The sequence below is a fragment of the Pituophis catenifer genome, unplaced genomic scaffold, assembly GCF_029215685.1.
Source record: "Pituophis catenifer annectens isolate HBS135680 unplaced genomic scaffold, rPitCat1.0.hap2 SCAF_3, whole genome shotgun sequence".
In the NCBI taxonomy this organism is placed as follows: Eukaryota; Metazoa; Chordata; class Lepidosauria; order Squamata; family Colubridae; genus Pituophis; species Pituophis catenifer.
In genome coordinates, this window is record NW_027256883.1 from 147,032,605 (window position 1) to 147,053,002 (window position 20,398).

The 20,398-nt window shown below is 40.6% G+C and overlaps 1 long non-coding RNA gene across 2 annotated transcripts; it reads left to right on the forward strand.

The window, feature by feature from the left end:
• Nucleotides 1–7,431: 7,431 nt before the first annotated feature.
• LOC139313988 (uncharacterized) lies at nucleotides 7,432–17,466 on the forward strand. 2 transcript variants are annotated; one of them, XR_011600167.1, is made up of 7 exons: nucleotides 7,432–7,548; nucleotides 8,378–8,510; nucleotides 9,100–9,281; nucleotides 11,519–11,591; nucleotides 14,184–14,259; nucleotides 16,345–16,388; nucleotides 17,193–17,466. It is a non-coding gene; the product is annotated as an uncharacterized lncRNA (long non-coding RNA). The 2 variants fall into 2 exon arrangements; XR_011600168.1 differs by lacking the exon at nucleotides 9,100–9,281.
• Nucleotides 17,467–20,398: the final 2,932 nt, after the last annotated feature.

The window sequence follows — 20,398 nt, forward strand, 5'->3', positions numbered from 1 at the left end:
TCCGATTCAAAAGAAAGACGGAACCCCGCACCCGTGCCGACCCCTCCTCTCTCCCCTTCCCCGAGACTCAGTTTCCCCTAACTTCCCCTTTATTCCAAGCCAGAGACCCGTAAGACCACCCGGCGGCTTTGAAGCCTGGCATAGAAAGGAATCAGGATCTGGGTTGTTGCAGCGAGTATTATTTCGATGGCGTTTGACGAAGCTAAACTTTTCTAACTCGCCACCTCCCTGTCACCCCTGGATACCGAAGAGGAATGCTTGCCCCTCAGCGACGGGAACGCTGAATGGTGGTTTGTCACTTCCTGACCCCCCCCCAAGCCCAGCAAGACGCGCGTCTGGGAAAGGCGACGATCGAGGTGGGAAATGTTGCAAAGTTTAGAAGGGACCGCCGGGCACTTTCTCTTGAGTTGTACGTGAGCGAGTTTCCCTCTTCCCCCACCCCCCCACCCCCCAAAAATACCCACGCCTCTGAACGATCGGACCTGTTCCCTGCAAATCGCAAGAAAACTTTCTTCGGGCTGATCAAAGAGTAAAACGCCGAAGTTAACAAGCACCGGGTTTCTTGAGTACCTCCGAACCCAGAGGATCAGATTTACGGCTCCCGTGCAAACTTTTAATGACCGATTGCCATCTCTCCTGTACTCTCAGATCAGCCCTTCGCCCGAAGGCACACGCCAGATTTGAAAGAGCTCTTCTGTTAAGCAGAAGAAACCACCGACTCACTCACCCCTGCTTCTCTGAGTAACAGAAAGCAAGCGCACAAAAATCCTAAGAAGGGAGGGGAGGGGGGGTTGCAAAAGAATAAATCCGCAAAATGGCGTTTTTAAAATAGTCGACCGATTGTTTCACATATTCGCGATCTTCGTTCGTTCCATCAAAAAGAAAAAAGCGAGACTTTCACAGTTCCGCCTGCGCCTTTAAGAGAAGCGAGAGAAAGAGAGAGAGAGAGAGAGTCTTCGCAAAGGCAAACTGTTCCCAATTACTCTGCCCAATTGCGCGCAGCGGCAGCAGGCGCTTCGGTACATCGTAAGGAGGGAGGAAATCCCACCAGTTGGAATCAACAGCAAACCAACTCCGCCCCCTCTGAAAGCAAGGTGTCTTGGGTTTTGTAGTCCTGAACGGCGCTTTGTCGGGCGCTTTTCAATAAACCTTGCCCCTTCGGTCGACTACGGGTTCCAGAAAGCCTACCAAGCTAAATCGCGACCCACCCTTTTCCATCCACCTTGCCATAGGACTGGATGGAGAGGCTGGAATGTAGGTGTAGTTGGACCATGCAAAATGGGTGGGTGGGTGGGGGGCGGTGTCAGGATAGGTGTTGCTGTTTTATAATGTTGCAAACGTTGGAGGAGATGCGTATGTGGGAAGGGGTGGGAGTGGGGATAGCCAGGCAGAATTGAATCAGACGTGAGCCTCGTATTTTTTAAAAAGCATTATTTTATTTATTTATTTATTTAAAAAAACCTTAACCCTGAAATGTTCTTCCTCAAATAGCTTTTTTTTCCCCCTTCGTCATTTCCCCCCACTCTTTTTTGGGTAAAGTATTTGAAATACATTACTGTACTGGCAAGGAAACGGAAGGAAGTGATGTTTAATGAGAATGAATAGGGACTCCAGGATGATCGGTGGAAGCGTATTTCTTTAGAAGCGTGTTTAAACCTGTTTGCTTTTTCTATAAGGTGATTTCCAAAGTTTGCAAAGGGACAAAAATGTAGGTGCTTGCTAGAGAATGTGAAGAAACTGTTTAACACTTTTAGAGGCCAATCTCCATCTTTGTCTCTATAATCTATAATATAATTCTAGATTATAATATAATATAATCCAGATTGTATATCTCACCTTTATTAGTTTATAAGTTTATAAGTAACTCAAGGCAGCAAACATGCATAATATCTTTTCCTCCTATTTTCCTCACAACAACACCCTAGAAGGTGGGTTGGGCTGAGTCAGAATAACTGGACCAAAGTTACCTATCTGGCTTTCATGCCTAAAACAGGACTACAACTCGATCTCCTGGGTTCTCGGCCAGCACCTTAGCCATCACACTAAATTTGTGCAAAAGAGAGATGTGTAACATTTGGTGGCCCAAAGTCTTTCAGAAAAAGATAGGAAGCCATGTCTAAAAAAACAATAGTGGCTAAATTGGCCCCACAATGTAAGAACAGATAAATTATTCTATGTAATATTTCCATATACTTACCATTAAAATATTTGGCCACCTAATGAGAAGGAAGGACTCACTAGGTAAAGGTTCCCCTCGCACATATGTGCTAGTCGTTCCTGACTCTAGGGGGTGATGCTCATCTCAGTTTCAAAGCCAAAGAGCCAGCGCTGTCTGAAGATGTCTCTGTGGTCATGTAGCCGGCATGACTAAACACGGAACACTGTTACCTTCCCACCAAAAGTGGTCCCTATTTTTCTACTTGCATTTTTTACGTGTTTTCGAACTGCTAGGTTGGCATAAGCTGGGTCAAGTAACGGGAGCTCACCCCGTTACGCGGCACTAGGGATTCAAACCGCTGAACTGCCGACCTTTCAATCTACAAGCTCAGCATTTTAGCCACTGAGCTACTGCATCCCTAGAGAAGAGTCACTAGAGAAGACTCACTAAAGAAGAGCCTAATGCTGGGAACAATTGAGGGCAAAAGGATGACAGAGAATGTGATGGCTGGATGGAGTCACTGAAGCAGTCAGCATGAGCTTAAATGGACTCCGAGGAGTGGGGATGGTAGAGGACAGGAAGGCCTAGAGGAACGTTGTCCATGGGGTCACGATGGGTCGGACACAACTTAGTGACTAACAACAATCATTAAAATCAGATTTTTTAAAACAAATATTAGACTGTAGGGACTCAAGTTTTTTCCTTCTGCAACTTTTACAGAAATAATACTTATCCATTTAGCATTCTCAAACATTGTGTGAAATTCTAGCTCTTCTGAAAAATTTATAATGCGGGGGAAAGGTGGAAGGAAAGAAAAGTGACTGGCCAGCAGCAAGGTGGATAGGCTCAGTTACAGCAGTAATGGCTATGCTGTTGGAAGACCTGAAGAGCCAATTGGGGCCAGATCTTCCTGGAGAAAATCTATCTGAGAACTTTAGGAGGCACGTGGTACATAATCAATTCACAAATTTAGGAACTTCTTCCTGCTTTCCAAGGTCATGCCCAGATTCTATTTCAACCTCCTCTTCAGACCTACCTTTTCAATTATTGGTAAAAAGTTGGTAGTATCTATCAATCTATCATAGTAACTACCAGAAATAATGTCTTATTTCAAATTTATCAGATCCATGCCTTCATTTGGTGATCGACTAAATTTACCACTATACCTGAGATTATTTATCAGAGCAAAAGGACCTAAAAGAAATTGGTAGTGGCTTTTTTTTTAAAGTCCATAGTGGCTTTTTGGAATCAAAACCACTATTGTATGCTTAAGAGATGGTTTAACTTTCCATACTTTTTTTTCCCCCTCTACTTGCCCTTGGTAAAGATGTGCATTGAAAGAAGAAGAAAAAAAAGATGCAGTTATAAGAGTGAATTCCTTTGTTGAACTCCAGTTGTCTTATCTCCATGTCCCTCTATTTGTTGAAGGAGAAAAGTAACTTCAAATTCATACTCATTGTGTCAGAGGTCACAGTAATCTTTGAATTAGGTGAGTTGCTCAATCATTAACTTTGAATACTCTTGAATTTAGGATGAAATTCTTATGTGCTGAGAGTTTTGTATCTGTAGTGACTGAACAGACCTAATGTATTAAAGGAAGAGAAAAAAGTTTAAGATGCTTATCCTTGAAAACAACCATCTAAAATAAGACTTCATGTTCAGTCTTGTAGAATTATTGGTCATGTAAAAATGTAAGATTTTGTTCTATTTTTTTAATTACTCTGAACAAAGCAAAGGATTGCAGCCTTTTAAAAAGCATTTATATTTTTGTTATAAAGGTAGTCCAACATTTCTGTTAATTGAGACATTTCTTAAGTGAGTTTTGCCCCACTTTACAACCTTTTTTGTCACAGTTGTTAAGTGAATCACTGCAGTTGATAAGTTAGTAACACGGTTGTTAAGTGAATCTGGCTTCCCCTTTGACTTTGCTTGTCAGAAGGTGGCAAAAGGTGATTACATGACCTTGGAACATGGCAACGGTCATAAATATGAACCAGTTGCCAAGCATCTGAATTTTGATCACATGATTCACAGGGAAGCTGCAAAGATCATAGCTATGAAAAATGATCATAAGTCACTTTTTTCAGTGCCATTGTAACTTTGAATGGTCATTAAATGGACTACCTGTAATGATAGTGTTTTTGATAAAGAGAATTTGGGCCTTGGAATATACGATTGACTCACGTATCTTGTTCATAAAACAAATTACAATAGTAAATAATGGTAGAACATGGAACTGTAGCTCTAACCTGACAATCATGGTGGATATAGTAGCTTGATGATGCACATAAACTAGGGATGTAACTGAAGCTAAATTGTAAAGCTTCAGTTCTTCTTATTTTAATCCCACCTTTATTATTTTTATGACTAATTCAAGGAAGCAAACACACATACCCTTTCTCCTATTTTCCCCACAACAACAACTCTCAATGTGAACTGAGTTGAGCTAAGAGAGAGAGAGACTGGCCTAAAGTCACCCAACCAGCTTTCATGCCTAGGGCAGGATTCATAGTCTCCTGGTTCCCAGTCCAGCACCGTAAACACAAAACCAAACTGGCTCTCTTATTCCAGAAATCATACTCACTTCATTTCTAGTCTGGCGATTTAACCAACTAGACCAAAGTGGCTGTCTACAGTTCTTACTCTTAGTTTTCCTGTTACAGTTCTTACTGGAAAGGTAGCACTTATAAGAGTTTATTGCTTTATGAACTTCTCTCATAAATTGATTCTAGATAAACATTTGGCAAGCTGACAAATGTCAAGGAGGTTGCCATCTAAACTCCCATTCATAAAAAGAATGGCTCAAAGTTCCATTAAGCAAGCAGAGCAGCTCTGTGTGTGTTTGTTCCAATCAGAACAGAACAGAATAACAAAATTGGAAGGGACCTTGGAGGTCTTCTAGTCAAACCTGCTGCTCAAGAAGGAAATCCTATACCATGTCAGACAAATGGCTGTCAAATCTCCTTTTAAAACCCTCCAGTGATGGTGCACCCATAGCTTCAGAAGTTTCCACATAATTTCCACCGATTGTTCTTACTGTCAGGAAAGGAATTCCTTCTTAGTTGGTTGGATGTCTCTTTGGTAAGTTTCCATTCATTACTTCTGATCCTTTACATTTCATGCAGGGGTGGGTTCCACTTACCTTTATTACCAGTTCGCAACAGGAGTGCGTGTACGCTTCTGCGCATCACAGATCATCAGTGATGACATCGGGTTTGGGTGGGCAGAGCCTCCCGCCGCCATTACTACCGGTTCGCAAGAACCGGACTGAACTGGGAGCAACCCACCATTGACTTCATAGTCTTCAGTGAGTTGGGTTTTTTTCTCCAGATTTCTTCAATTTACAGTATCTGCTACATTATTTTTATATTGTGCTAATAGCGATTAGTAACCAACTGATTACTCTGCTGTAACAGAAGGCTTTCTGACTTTAATAGACAGTGGACTATTAAAAGGAGTGACAAATTCCTAATTATAGGTAAAATACTTCATATATTGGTGGTAGCCAAGTGTGATAAGCTAATAATCACCTAAATAAAAATGTATCTATTATTGAATTTGCCACAATGTATTTTAAGACTTGGTTCAAATCAACGACCATATACAGTATGTCTCCCAAGAATATTTGCTCACAGCTTTGGTAACTCTTGCTTTTGCAGGTTCAGCTGCTATTCATTGATAAATGGTAGCAATTGAGGGACAATGTGTGTATGTGTGTGACTGGGGCAGCACAGCTAGCCACCATCCCTGAAAATTTCCCCTTTTCCCTAGTTCTATAACTTTTTGAATTATTTCAAGGACTTTTTCATGCACCTTAAGAACAACACAAAGATAAGGCAAGTAGATTGGTTAATAGGAATTAAAGAATTGATAAATCAATTAACAAGCAGGATGGAATAATTATAATAAATATTTTAATAATTTAATCCATCAAGTGGCTCATCCAATTATTGTTGCTAAGGGTTTGTGAAGATGTTATTTTTTGTATTAAGGTTTTATCCTTGTAAGCCTCCTGGAGTCATGCAGAGTGAGTTGGGCAACCATACAGCTTTTCTTAAATAAATAGGTATAGGAGGGGGAGGTTATATGATCTGAAAAAAAGATACGAAACAAAAGATATTGGTAATCAAAATTGTTTATTATAAGGGGTTTTTTTATAAGACATACATTTGATACCCTTCCATACTTCTGATAAAAAAGCCCCATTTGCTAAAGGTCTGTTATTAAAAATTTAAAAAATTATGTAAGTAATTTAAAAAAAAATAGTTTTAACACCTGAGACCTAATGTTGAAACACTGCCCAATTCTGAGCTGGATATATAACAAAAAATATTGGAATTGTCTGGTTTTATAACACCATAAATATGCATAGTATTTCCCATTCACACCAAAATATGTGTTTTTGCGCTGAGAAGCTTACAGCTAAATTATGGAATCGCCAAAAAAGAAGCATCAGTGAGCACGTCGGAATGAATTTTTCGTGCGTATGAAAGTTTTTCATACGTGTTAAACAGGTGCCGGGCTGACCAATGTGGCTCTGGGAGATTTAGCATGTCTGTGATTTTTTCGTGAACAGCCACTCGCGAAGAGCTTTTATCTTCTGCTCTGTTGCTATGCTTTTCAGTAGCAACCATTCACTCTTTGGAGTATCCCATTGATAAACGCAGCGTATAAACCAACCGGTTTAATACCCCCAAGATGCTTAAAAAAAACACTTTCACTTTCAAGATCTGCAATTCAGGAAACCTGGCTTTTCAATATCACTCCCTTAATACTCCCAACGCCGTGCGGGCGATTTCCCAACCGAGCAGCAAGTCCTCTCTTCGATCGTCCGAATCCGTTACAAGTTTACAGAACTCCCTCCGGATCGCAACGGGGGGGGGGGACGTCGGATCAGGTCGGAATGTTCTGTTCTGCTTCGAGGCCATCAGAAAACTGTCAATCATCCAAGACAATCAGTGGGGCAGAGGATGCAGACTATACTCCCCACGCGCGTTGCCTTCGCGTCATCCGAAACTCTCCAGCTCGGTGAAAAGGAAAGCGAGACTTAAAAGACGCGCCGTCTGCCTCGCCCAGAAGTTACTTGGCTCTCCGGCTTTCCTCTTTTTATTCCACACACACCCCTCCCACAGTCACGGAACCCGGAAGTTTGTGTGTGAGCGCGTCTCTTTTCTGCGTGGTGGTTGGCGTTTCGTTTCGTTTTTCTTTTTCTTTTTTTTTTTTAATTTCTATCACATGGCAGCTTGCGAGAGAGATACAATAAAAACAGAAAAATGGCGACAGTCACGTTGGGGCGACTCTGCTGCGTCATTAGATAATCTTCGCGCAAAGAAAGCTAAAGAACAAAGACGAGAGAGCGCGAGGGGGGGAAAAGCAGCGCGTCTGGAAAGGTGGGTGGGCGAGAGGCAGAGACTTGCCAGAGCGCGCGGGGAGCCGACGGGCGCGCGTGGGGGGGAGGGGAGCGTGGGGGGGGGAGAAGAGACTATTAAGGATGGGGGGGGCAGGTGAGCGGGCGCGTTTATTGCAGGGCGTCGGGGTTGGCATCCCAACTCTTTCCCCCCCACACCTCATCCGCCCGCTTGCAAATTCGGTTTTACGGAGCCTCGGGGGACAAAAGTCCTGCGAGAGGTTGGTGGAATTTTGACGCGAGGGGCCAAAGCTTTTATTCGCCTCGGGGAGGAGGGGCGGCGGCGGCGGCAAGCTCCGGGGCGAGGTATCGATGCCTGTCCCTCCTTTCCACCCCACCCCCCACTCTTCCTCCTCCTCCTCCTTTAATAAACGCGACCCGCAGCTGGGCGAGCGAGCGGGTTTTTTTCTGCGAGCTGAGCGTTTCCCTTCCCAGTGGAGGATTCTGCGCTCTAACTACTAGGCATCCCTGCGACCGCCAGCCGCGCTTTGGCCAGAGGGAGCCAATGTTCGCCTTTCGCCTTTTCTTGGGCTCGCGAAAGGAGGGAGGGGCGGCGGGATATAAAAGACCGGAGAGAGGCTCGGGCCCGGGACTGGAGGGGACCCGTCCCATCCCTGGCATATAGAACCCCTCTTCCTCGGATGGATGCTTCTGAGGACGGAGGTTTGCTCGGCGACCGCTTGACCGGCGGGCTGGAGCGAGCGAGGAAGGGATGGTGGTGGGGAGGGGGGGTGCGGGGAAAAGGAGGGCGTCCGCTCCAGAGGGCGTCGTGGTGCCTCTTAAAATGTGGCGCACTTATTATTTTCCTTCAGACTCCTGGCCCGGTTCCTTTCCAGTCAAGTGATTGTAAATATAGCCCGGGTGTTGTTTACATGAAGCCATCCAGGGGGAGGAGCGCAGAGAGGAGGAAGAGGAAGGCGGAGGAGGCTTCCCAGGCTGGCAGGGGTGAGTTATCCCAAAAAAGGAGGAGCCACCGGTTAAAACTGAGGGCCGGAGGCTCGGACCAGCGGTGTCGGTATGCGCGCTGGTGGCGAGCGCCTCCCTCCCCGCTTGTGGCTGGCCTCCCGCGCTCCTGCTATGGTCGGACTGCCTGGCGGGCGAGTTGGCATGCTCTGTCGGGGCTTGGCTTGTCCTCCAAAATGATCTCGGCCTTTTTTCTGTTCTCTAAGGCGGTTTTGAGCTGCTGGGGTGTGGAATGGCTTAGCATCCTACCAATAAAGTAGCTGCACCTGGCGGGTCTCTGGGTGTGATCAAAACCTTTTCTCCCTTGGAGTTTTCCAGATTTATGGACCTGCGGATCTCCTGGGTTCCCAGCCAGCTTTCCCTAGTGTGCCAAAAAGGCACCATCATCTTGGGGGAAAGGGGGTGGGGATGGAAGTTATGCTGCTTGGTCCTCTTCTCCATTGCAGAGAAGGTCCTGCCTTCCTAGCTGTCATGCTTGTCTTTTTTCTTTTTTTCTTTTTTTTCCTTTTTAATAACATTCCCTGCCTCTGACATTACCCCTTTGCTTGGCATTTGCATCCTCCAAATACAGACCAAAATTCTGTCCTGCTTGTTAAAGTAACTTGTGGAAGGACCTAAGCCCTGAAGCATCCCTTGCTTCTTGAAGAGATCTTAACAAGCCAGGATTAATGGGACTTTGAAATGCTGCCTCTGCCAAAAGTCATTTATCTGCACAATTCCTGAATGTATAAGAGGGCTCTCTGGATGTCACTGGTATGTGTTACTTCACCATTCTTGTCATTTTTATTCTGTGCAATGAAGTATTGGAAGGAAAGTGTGTAAATAAACTTCTCAGGACTCTCTGACCACCCCATTGGTCTGTCCATTAGCAGAAACTTTCCAAAAGCAGAATGGCTGGGAGCAAAATTGGTGAGGGTGAGAAAAAGCTGACAAAGAAAAGACTGAGTTTGAAAATGGCCAGATGTGCTTGGAGTCTGCGGAGAGAAAAATGCCTTTGGGAGAGGGCATCAGTTTAGACTTTTTTAAAAAAAAAAATTGATTTATATGCCGCCCTTCTCCGGAGACTCAGGGCGGCTTACAATGCGTTAAGCAATAGCCTTCATACTTTTGTATATTTATACAAAGTCAGCTTATTGCCCCCACAAACTGGGTCCTCAATTTACCTACCTTAGAAAGGATGGAAGGCTGAGTCAACCTTGAGCCTTGGAGAGATTCGAACTTACAGTAATTGCAGACAGCTTGATGTTAATAACTGCTTTAGTCTGCTGCACCACCAGGCTCTGTTACTGATTGTTCCATCTTAAGATCCTTTCCCACCTCCTTCCTGATCACATGACCCAGAGTGAATGATGAGGGCTTGGAAAGAATTCAAGAAGTTGTGTTCTACATGGGTTCCCTACCTTGTTATTCTTTCCAATCCAGCAAAATCCAGGAAAGAGATTACATAAAGAGAGTTAGGACTTTGTTTATCAACAGGATAATTCTTGGAAAACAAAACTGGATTGGCAGGAAGTTCCAATAGAAGAACTGTGAGTTTGAATAGAGGCTGGATCTGGACAAGAACTGCAAATCCCCACTGTAGCCCCAGAGGAAAAAGTCGTTGCGCAGTGGGCTCAGAATGCTGTTGGCTCCTCATTCTAAGCCCCATCCTTTCCTAGAGTGTAGCTGTAACTTAAGGCCTTGGAAAGAATTCCAGAAGCCATGCTTTTCATGTTTCCCATATATTTTGCTTTTGCAATACATTTTTACCATTAGCCTATCCTAGCTACCTAGTGAATGCATGATTGGGGTGTAATAAGTATCATTATATCTTTTTTTCTGTATCACACTCTCCCCACAATTGAGATGAAGTGCTAACCCACCCATTCTGGAATCCACAAAGGGCTGTATACAATAAGCATTAAAAACTACTATCCCCATACAGATCTCTAGCCTCTATTGCCTCTGATTAAAATCACTGCCAATCACCTATCTTCCTGTGAGGAACTATGCAAGTTTTATATACCTTGAAACAGTCCTAGCTGATGTTAGAATGACTGGAAATATGCTACTTAATCACCTGTACAGCTAATTTGCCTCACGGGCAGGAACAAAGCGATATAACAAAGATGCAGCAATGCAAAGTGACTTTTGTCATTTACATGTTCAGTTAACTATAAGTAGAGAAAGGACAAAGTCTTGGCATGTTACAGAAAAAAACCTGATATGCTTACTGATCCTAGATATATTTACTCAGATTTCAATACAATAAGAGACCTAGGTTTGTGTTTACAATTGTAGGCTTAACCCTAAACTTGTTTTAATCTGCGGCATTCCTGTAGTGTCTTTCCATCACCCACTGATTTGTTATCACTAGGTTCCCCCAAGGGAATTTGGTTTTTAGACCTGAGCTGCTGCACCTTCTAGAAATTAACTACTATATCTAAACAAGTCTGAATTAATTAATCTTTGTTGTTCTGATGTTAAAAAGTAATGGATGTAAGTAGTCCCCAGAAATATTAACTCAAAAATCCAGTTGACGTTTCCATTTTCTCTTACTGTTCTTCTGTTGCAATTTATACTTCTATGCCTGACAACTTACATCTCACTATCTTATGCAAATCATTTCTGTTATCTCCTCTGGCTACGTTTTGTTTATAACATGGGATTTAAAAAATAAATAAATCTAGCAAAGTGAAGGATTGTCCAGGGCTCCCCTTGTTCATATCTTGAAGCAGAATGGCTGCAGTGCTGGGATTGTTAGATCCAATTTTTTGCTCCACAATGATGGAATGGGTTATATTTTAACAAAATATAGGAGTGTTTGTTCTCTCTGGCCATTAAGTAACAAAAGTCCAGGTCTATGACCTAGATATTTTTATTGCAGCATCTGTGGTTTTGATGGAACTTTTCGGTAAATACAGAGGAGTTCTAAATTTATTTGCGAATAGAATTTGAATTCTCTATATTTATTAGTCTTATTTTCCCTCTCTCTCTGTTACCCCCTATAGGCAGTGAAAAAGTGAAGATGCCTAATGTCTTTTTCTGAAGAATGCAGCTCCTAATGTTGCCAGCCTCAAATCTGTAAGTATTTCTCTGTGGGCTTGTTTGTTTCAGCGATGAGGCTTTGATGGAAAAGAAAATACTAGGATTGAATGTCAACTATGACTGACAGTAATAAGGTGCTTGTGAGATGAATGTGTTGAATTATATGTTTGTTTAGTGGTCTTGACAAGACAAGTATCATTTGGGGTGGATGAGACTTCTCCTGTCTCTCACAGAATTCTTAAGCAACTATTAAAAATAATGTAGTTGAAGAGAGTGGTATTTTTAAAAGCAAGGCTAGCAAGAAGTATGTATAACGACATTTTGCAGATAGATGGTGCAGCTGAGATTTAGGATGTGATATCTGTATGATTTTGTGATTTATCAATTTTTGTATGTTTTGCTCTTTATCTGCAAACAGTGGTCTTTTTAATTTTGCAGTCTAATGTGTACTTAACTTCTAAGTAAACATGCTAGAGTTGGCTTGGACGTTGTGGATCTTGAGTGGGTAACATGTAACCCCCAGCTTTGTTACAGTCTTTCAAAAAACACTTTTTATCTCCAGCAACTATTGCCTAGAAAGAGAAGTGGGGAAAGCAGGTATGGGAAAGCAGAGCAAACAAAAGACAACTAAGTAAAAATATAGCAACGTGTAAATATGAGAGCCAGTTTGGTCCAGTGGTTAAGGCACAAGGCTAGAAAGTGAGAGATGGTGGTGAGTTCAAGTCCTGCCTCCACTGTGTAGGGTGGTTGTTCACCAGCTTGAGTTATTTGTAAAAATAATAAAGGTAGAATATATATAATGAAAATAAAAAATGTAAAATAAAGAAATCTTAATTACTGACTTATTTTAAGGTGGAAATTTTTCAGAAATTAAATTGGCCAGAAGGGTTTAATTAAAGAAAAAAAGAAAGAAAATATATGGGAGAGATCTAGGTAATGTAAATTTATAGAAAAATGCATTGGCTTTAGTTATGCTTACTTAATGCCTGTTCTTAAAACAATAATGTTGCTATGGGTACATCTGCATTTTTCACCCCTAATTAATTTATCAGCTACAGATCTATAGATTTTCTTTTTCTTTTTTTCATAGCATTTACAGTACTTTCAGGCCTTAATAGTACTACATAGCACAGGCATAGATGGTTAAATTAAGAACATCTTCTGCTCAAACTTCCCTGAAATTAGTCAATTATTTTAGTAGAGCTTGTACTCAAGTTCCCAGTGGATAATGTTTCATATTTTGGTCAAGGTTACAGGGAATTCTTGCTAATCACAGTCTAATGCATTTCTGTCCATTTAAAAATGGTTAAGCATAAAGATTGAAAAACTTCATGCTGCTATGCAGAAGGAAGGACCTGTACTTCTGTGGCAATTTAAAAGAAAGATAAACTATGCATTTAAAGGCAGAGATGGAATATTTATTCAGTCATACTATTGACACCTTTTGCAGCAGTTGAGGAAGAGACTATACAATTTTAGTAGTATAAAGATTGCCTACCATAGCTTTTTTGCATATAAATTTAGTAAGAGTAACCATTTTACATTTCAGTGAGGCAGGACAAAGTTTAGGCAAAAGACATAGTAAGGTTTTCACCAAACTTTAAAAAAATGATTCCCAAATATACCAAATTAAATTGTTTGAGGGGAAAAGGCAACCTTCAGGACATTTTAACAACAGTTATTGTGGTTACTTTTTAATCTCTTAGAATCACTGTAGCAACCATGTCAATGAATGCTAATCAAATAACTGAAGTACTTAGATTTGTCTTTGGCACATGCCTCTGCATTTGCATATTTAACTGTCTTATCATAATAACACATTGGGTAACTATCTAGCAAAGGTAGGAGGAAATTCTGGGAACTGAAGTCTTAAAGTTGCCAGGATTGAGAAACTTTGTTCTATAGAGGAATGTGTAGTAAGAAGGAAGAGGAAGTTTAGCGCCCTTAAACTGTTTTCCTGAGGTAAATACCAGACACAACTACCACATACACCATTGAGTCAGTCTTGACTTCTAAGCCCCTGGGTGTCTTTGGACTAGCTCAATTTAAATCTACCTCACAGGATTGTTATGGTGGTAAAATGGGGAAAAGGAGAACATATATACCCATGAGTTTCTGAATAGAAAGCTGGGTATAAACTCACAAATAAAAATAGATCTAAGGTCCACCCCACGCTGTTGTGTCTGGGAATTCTGGCAGTTGCTCTCCTAAAACAACTGAGAGGTTACTATGTTCAGAAAGCCTGCACTGAACTATGATTTAATGTTATATGAATGAGTTCCCCAATCTTTCACCATGACTAAATTGAAGACATCACCAGTTTTCAATTGCATTTTTTAAATCAGAAACTATTTAATGATACATCCACACCTTAAATAAATTATGTACTGAATATTAATGTTTGAACTTAAAATGCAAAATAACACTTTCGTTTTCTATGCAGCCATGCTAAGGAGGATGAAGTAAACACATTCAAATCTGATTGTGCTTTACATGATGTTGATCCATAATGTATGAACATAATATTAGAATATTATTAAGGCTAAGGTATATAAAGAATTGAAGCAAGTTTCTTTACACCAAATATATTACTAGTCTATTTATTCTAGCATTGTTTGTTTTGGATAGAATTTTCCAGGAACTTCCCTCAGTTCTATCTGAAAATCCACCACCAACTGGATATGGAATTAATGCATCTAAAAAAGTAGGTTACAATGATGTGTTTCATTTTAGAGCAAAAATCTGCATCCAGCCTAAATGCTACAGTCTATTTTAAACTTTGGAATGCTATTTCTGAGCAGAGGAAAGCCATAACCTCATCTTGTTAGAATTATTTCCCCAACACGTCAGTATCGTCTGAAGAATTCAGAATTTATGTGCACATTCCTAAGCAATAACACTTTTTCATTTGGATGGTGGGGAATGGCCAGCTGTCTGCAAGGAATATAAATCCTTCCATTCCCCACCATCCTGTCAGAGCTGAAAAAGCTTCTTGGATGAGAAGTGAAACATCTTCAAAAGAAAAACAAAGTTCAGTGACTTGCCTCTTGAAAAAGCCAAGCTGTCTCAGGAATTCTGGGAGTTGAAGTCCACAGGTTGTAAAAGAGCCACAATTGCCCAACCCTGACCTAGATGACTGAGAATCTTCATAGACTTTTAGCTATGCACTTTGGGATGAACCTCCTTCGAATGGTATGGGAGTATGAATGGATTTCCAGAAAAATTGCAGACTATGTGAGTCATTTGCACTTCAATTTGAGATGCAAACAACACAGACTCATCCCTAATAGCCTGCACTTGTCCTCAACAGTGAAGGAACACAGGGCAGAAAACATCCTGCAACCAAGAAGTCTCCACACTGATTTGCACTACTCAGGTGACCCTGAGGACACAAATAAACCTTAACGAAAGAATACAAATGACCAGCTGTCTACAAGGAATATACATCTTTCCATTCCCCACCATCCTGTCAAAGCTGAAGAAGTTTCTTGAATGAGAAAAAAATGTCTTCAAAAGAAAAAACAAAGTCCAGTTGCCTCCTGCAAAAGCATTTTTGGGATGACTGAATAAGTAGAAGCAGTCTTTTATCAATAGTAAACAGACTGTTGCTTCAGACTATCCCATAGTCTTTTAAAAGTGCTTTTCCCAAAAGGCAATTGGACTTCTTGGTTTTTTTCTTTGAAAATGTTTCTCTTCTCATCCAAGAAGCTTCTTCAGCGAACTGAAGAAGTTCTTGGATGAGAAGTAAAATGTTTTTAAGGAAAAAAACAAGGAAATCCAATTGCCTTTTTGAAAAAATATATATATTTGGGACAACAGTGACCTGGATGATTGATAATCCCCATAGATATGGTCCCTTGGTATTAGGTGAAAAGCTGACTTAAAATCAACAAAAGTTCTAAAAAAGGTTTAGGGTTAGGCACAGATTGGCACAATAATAATTCCATTCCTGTATAGAAGACATATCAAAGATCTTTCAAAGATACTATATTCATTCAAGTAAACATGATTATACAGTTGATTCCATCTGTCTCTCTATAGCTACTGGTTGTCAAATGTCAGAGAAATCTTAAGTTCTAGGTATGTTTTACATATGCTTTAGTGAGGGAATCAGAGTAGTGGAATCAGTCTTTGTGATGCACAGTGCAAATACAACTCCTAATGATTTGTTAATAATCCATTTGTTTGTTTTCTTGGCTATCCGTATTGACCTTCACGTGGGGGTTTTGCCCACAGATTATATGGGAAGATAAATAAGGGAAATCCCTGCCTCTAGTATATTTACACATATTGATTTTGTTTGGAGCCTTTACATGTCTGTCTCTGTTTGCACTAATATGGGTTTTTGGGGAAGATGTACATGAGTTTACACAAATAAAATACAGGTAGTCCTCAACTTACAAACACAACTGAAACCAGAATCTTTGGTTGTTGAGCAAAGTGGTCATGGAACATCCACCCTGAAATCCAAGCAGGATTTTGGCATGGAGTATTTGCAACATGGAGTGTTGGCAGCCAGCCCCCCCCCCCAAAAAAAAAAAAAACAAAGAAGACTTTCTCATTTCTGGGGGCATGCTGTAAAAACATACTTTTGAATGGTCGCTGAATGAATGGTTGTAAAGGGAGGACTACTTGTAGTTAATCCTACAAGGTGCTAATTAATCAATTCAGTGGGTTGTCTCTGTTTTTGTCCTAGCTGATTTTTTAAAAGGGTTGAGCATTTGTCAGATACATTTTCATCTCATTAGTGCCCTCTTGTGATTTTCTTTAAAAAGTTGTTTCTTTTCAGATGTGCATCACATGGCAGCTTTCAGTCAGAACTGGAAAGGAGAGGTGAGTTTCCTCCATTTCTGTTCCCTGGACTCTGTCCAAAAGTCCAGTCCTGACAGCAAAACTGGCCACAGAAGTTATTACCTTTATAGCAGATAATTAGGAATACCTTATGGATAATAAGAGCAGGTGGATACAGTCTTTTGTTGTGTGGAACTGCACTTAAAACAATCAAGATACCACAGTAGCGTACATACCGATGTAAGTAAGTGGGCTGTGTCAGGTTTAAGGGAACCGTTTGACAAAGTGTCTTTTTTTTTTCAATTTGGTGAACCTGTTTTAGCTTTTGGCAGGCTTCTGAGCTAAAAATTATAGGAGCCCCAAGTTTAGCACTAAACTATTTTTATTTGTAATGTGCCCTGGGGATTTCTTTTATGGGAAACCCTATACATCTGTTTTGTAAAACACAGGTCTGGCAGAATAGTTAGCGCATCCTTAAGTGACATTAATTTCAGCAAAGTTGTGGAAAAAATATCTATGGCCTATGTTATTGATATGTGTGGCAGAAAAACATAAGTTCCAGAGATATTTTCCTTTTCTCTCATCAGAAATCTACGTTGCTAGCACTAATCTGGATGGTTCAGTTACCATTTTATCAATAAATATATAAATAGTATTTTGTTTAATAATTTTCTATTTAGTTATGCATAATTCACTAGAGAACCTTCAGCACAGTGAACAAATGGATATACTATTCAGGCAAGGCTTCTGCTTACATGTACTTAATTGTCAGGTATGTCTGAAACAAACAACAAAGTTTTCAGGAAGTTTGGCGTTTATTGTGGTCTTCTTTTTTTGAACCCTCAGCTGTGGATCAACTGATGGAACCTGCACCTTGGGGTTATCTGATAGTTCTACATGAAGTCAGGCAATGATTGACAGGCTGCCCTGGCTCAGTTATCACTGTGCTGATGCTGTCTATACTAAAGGTACAGTACTGTGATAACTGAAGGATGGTAGCCATCTTAGCTTCAGAGGAATTCAACATGTGGAGATCAAAGACATTACTTGATTCTGTAACACTTGTGATGCTTTATAGATGAAAATTAAAGAGAACACATCTGGATGCTGGAAAAACATATTTACAGTTTCTATTTCATTTCTTAAAGGGATGATACATGCTTAGATGTACGTCAATAATCAAAAAGGGAAGGTTTAAGGTGCACTTTGCTTTATTATCATATTTGGAGGACTCCACCAAAAGTTATAAGGTACTGAATCAGTCATTCCAAAGAATTAGTGTCTCTGCTGTAGACTAAATAAACTCTAAAAGGATTCCTTAACAGTTCTGAAGCATCCCATTTTTAGCTGCTTGAGCATTGCAAAATTAAGGGGCTGAAATGTTCAGTACTTTTTTAAAAACTTGGTTTGGGATTGGACAGATTGCCTTTTAGATCCTCATTCTAACCCGCTTTTCTCTTACATATTTTAAATGTAACCATTTAACATAGGTGCATCTTTTTCAAAAACAGTTACGAAATTAACCAAAGCAACATGCTTTCTGCAGATATTTCCTAGGTTTGGTACAAATTTAATCGTGAGTGTCCCATTATGGATGGGTTATAGCAGGGGTGAAATCCAGCAGGTTCTGGAGAACCGGTAGCGGAAATTTTGAGTAGTTCAGAGAACTGACAAATACCACCTCTGGCTGGTCCCAGAGTGGGGTGGGAGTGGGGATTTTGCAGTATCCTTCCCCTGCCATGCCCACCAAGCCACACCATGCCCACCAAGCCACGCCCACAGAACCAGTAGAAAAAAAAATTCTGAATTAATAACTAGCCCCATATCCTAAATTAAGCATAAATTGGTTTATCTTAACCACAGTTAAGACTTGTAAATCTAGAGAGAATGACCCAAAAGAAAAATCCAGTATGTGTGTATCCATCCTGCTAAGCTCTCTATTTCAGAAGAAACATGAAAAGACAAGGTACTTTTTGACCAGATTCCCTGTTTAGGATTGGGGGGGGGAGTCTAAAACTTATCAGGTACATATATATGAATTTTCTCAAATAAGTCATGTTGAAAAAAGTCCAAAAGGGTTTTTTTTGCCATCCAAACATGCAATGTTCAAAACTGACCACAAGAGGGGGGTCAGATCATTTGTGTTTCGACAAATTTACATTTTCCTGGGAAGAATCTGAAGAATGTTTAACAGCTCCAGAGGGGCCACCAGCACATTCCAGGCACAAATAAAAACTCAAAACAGATATAACATTTCTGTTTAATTATTATTTTATAAAGGGGCATAAACATAGGAAAAATGTTTTGTGGACCTTAAGAGGCATTATTGAAATTCAGCTTTAAAAAATACGGCAAGATATTTGGTGAAAACTACAGGTGCATTACAGGGTACAAGAATTCCAGGCAGAAACTGGGATGAAGCAAAAAAAAAATGAAAACAGGATTACTACGTGACCTTGAGGATGCTTGTGCTCTGTGGCCAAAACACTCTAACCCTCTACCACTACCACCACCAATTTCAGAAGGAACACTGTTTCAATTAATTTTCTATCTGCCTGAATGTATTGTGTTGTTCATTCTATATATAATTAGTCTATTAACTAAAATAAGATAGGAAATCTGGTCAGTTGCTTTGATGAAACTAAATACAATCCATACAGACAGCATTGCTATAAACCACTAAGATAGTATTCCAATTGAAAGAAGACACATTTTAGCACATTTACTCTTGTTTTCCTGCTAAGATGTTTACTTTATAAATTGTATAATGTTCTACATCCAGATCAAATGGATTGAACTACTTGAGTTTTCCAAGGTCTTTGATTTTGGAAAAGACTAGAGAAACATTTGCCTAACATCATGTTCAAATCTTTGCTATAGGGATGTGTGTTGTATGCATGTGTTGTCTCTTGTTTTTTCTATAAGCTAATATCTCCTTTGGAGTTCACCTCAACCAATGTTGGCTTAGTGGCTTCTTAGAAAGATTACAGAAGCGGTTTTTTGTTTTCTAGATTTTTTTAAAATTTCTCAGCCTTTATTACAGCCCTGGGATTACTCAGTGTCCTCTCATCTATGAAATAATCGAAACTAGTTATGCTTAGCTTAGTGAGATCAGTCATGATCAGCTACGTGCTGTCACACTAGACTACAGTTCATCTGGCTCTGAAATCTTTTAGTGACTTTACCAGAAGTACTTTCTGATTAGTTCTTCATCAAGAGAGCTGTAACCCTAACTCCTCAAGATGTGCATCTGGGATCTGAAGTGGAAAAGACAGTGGTTAAATCCAATTTTTTTTACTACCAGTTCTGTGGGCATGGCTTGGTAGGCATGGTGTGGCTTGGTGCGTGGCAGAGGAAGGATACTGCAAAATCTCCATTCCCACCCCACTCGGGGGCCAGCCAGAGGTGATATTTGTCGGTTCTCTGAACTACTTGAAATTTCCACTACTGTTTCTCTGAACTGCTCAAAATTTCCGCTACTGGTTCTCCAGAACCTGTCGGAACCTGCTGGATTTCACCCCTGGGAAAAGGTGCCTCCAAGTATATGTATGCATAGTTGGCAGGATCTCTCAGTGGCTCTTCAAAGAAGCCCTGTCTTTTTTGGGGGCAGGGGGCAGGGGGAAGAAACAGATTGCACATGGGTGCCAAACATTTGCAGAAAAACAAGAGGGAGGCTACTGTTTGGATTAAATTATCTTGCCCCAGAGCCCTCCTTAATGCCAATGTGAAGATTCCTGGGATCACACAATCACAACAGAAGCCTAAGGTGCCACTTTAAGTAAGTATCATCGCTTGCAGCCCACACTTGGTTCACAACACTTTTTTCCACCTTGGTTGCTTTTATTTCTTATCTGCCCTTTTTAACTTAAAGTAAGATTTTTGCACAGTGACAACATGTGTCCATTTTAAACAGCTGCTTTTGGTCCTTTCACATTGAAATTAGGACTCTGCTTTTAACAGCAGCCACTCAAAATTTTTGGGCCCTTCTCTCCTGGGTTGACCTCAAGTCTTAAAAGCTCCACCAAAAGCCTTAAATCAAAGATCTTCAAACT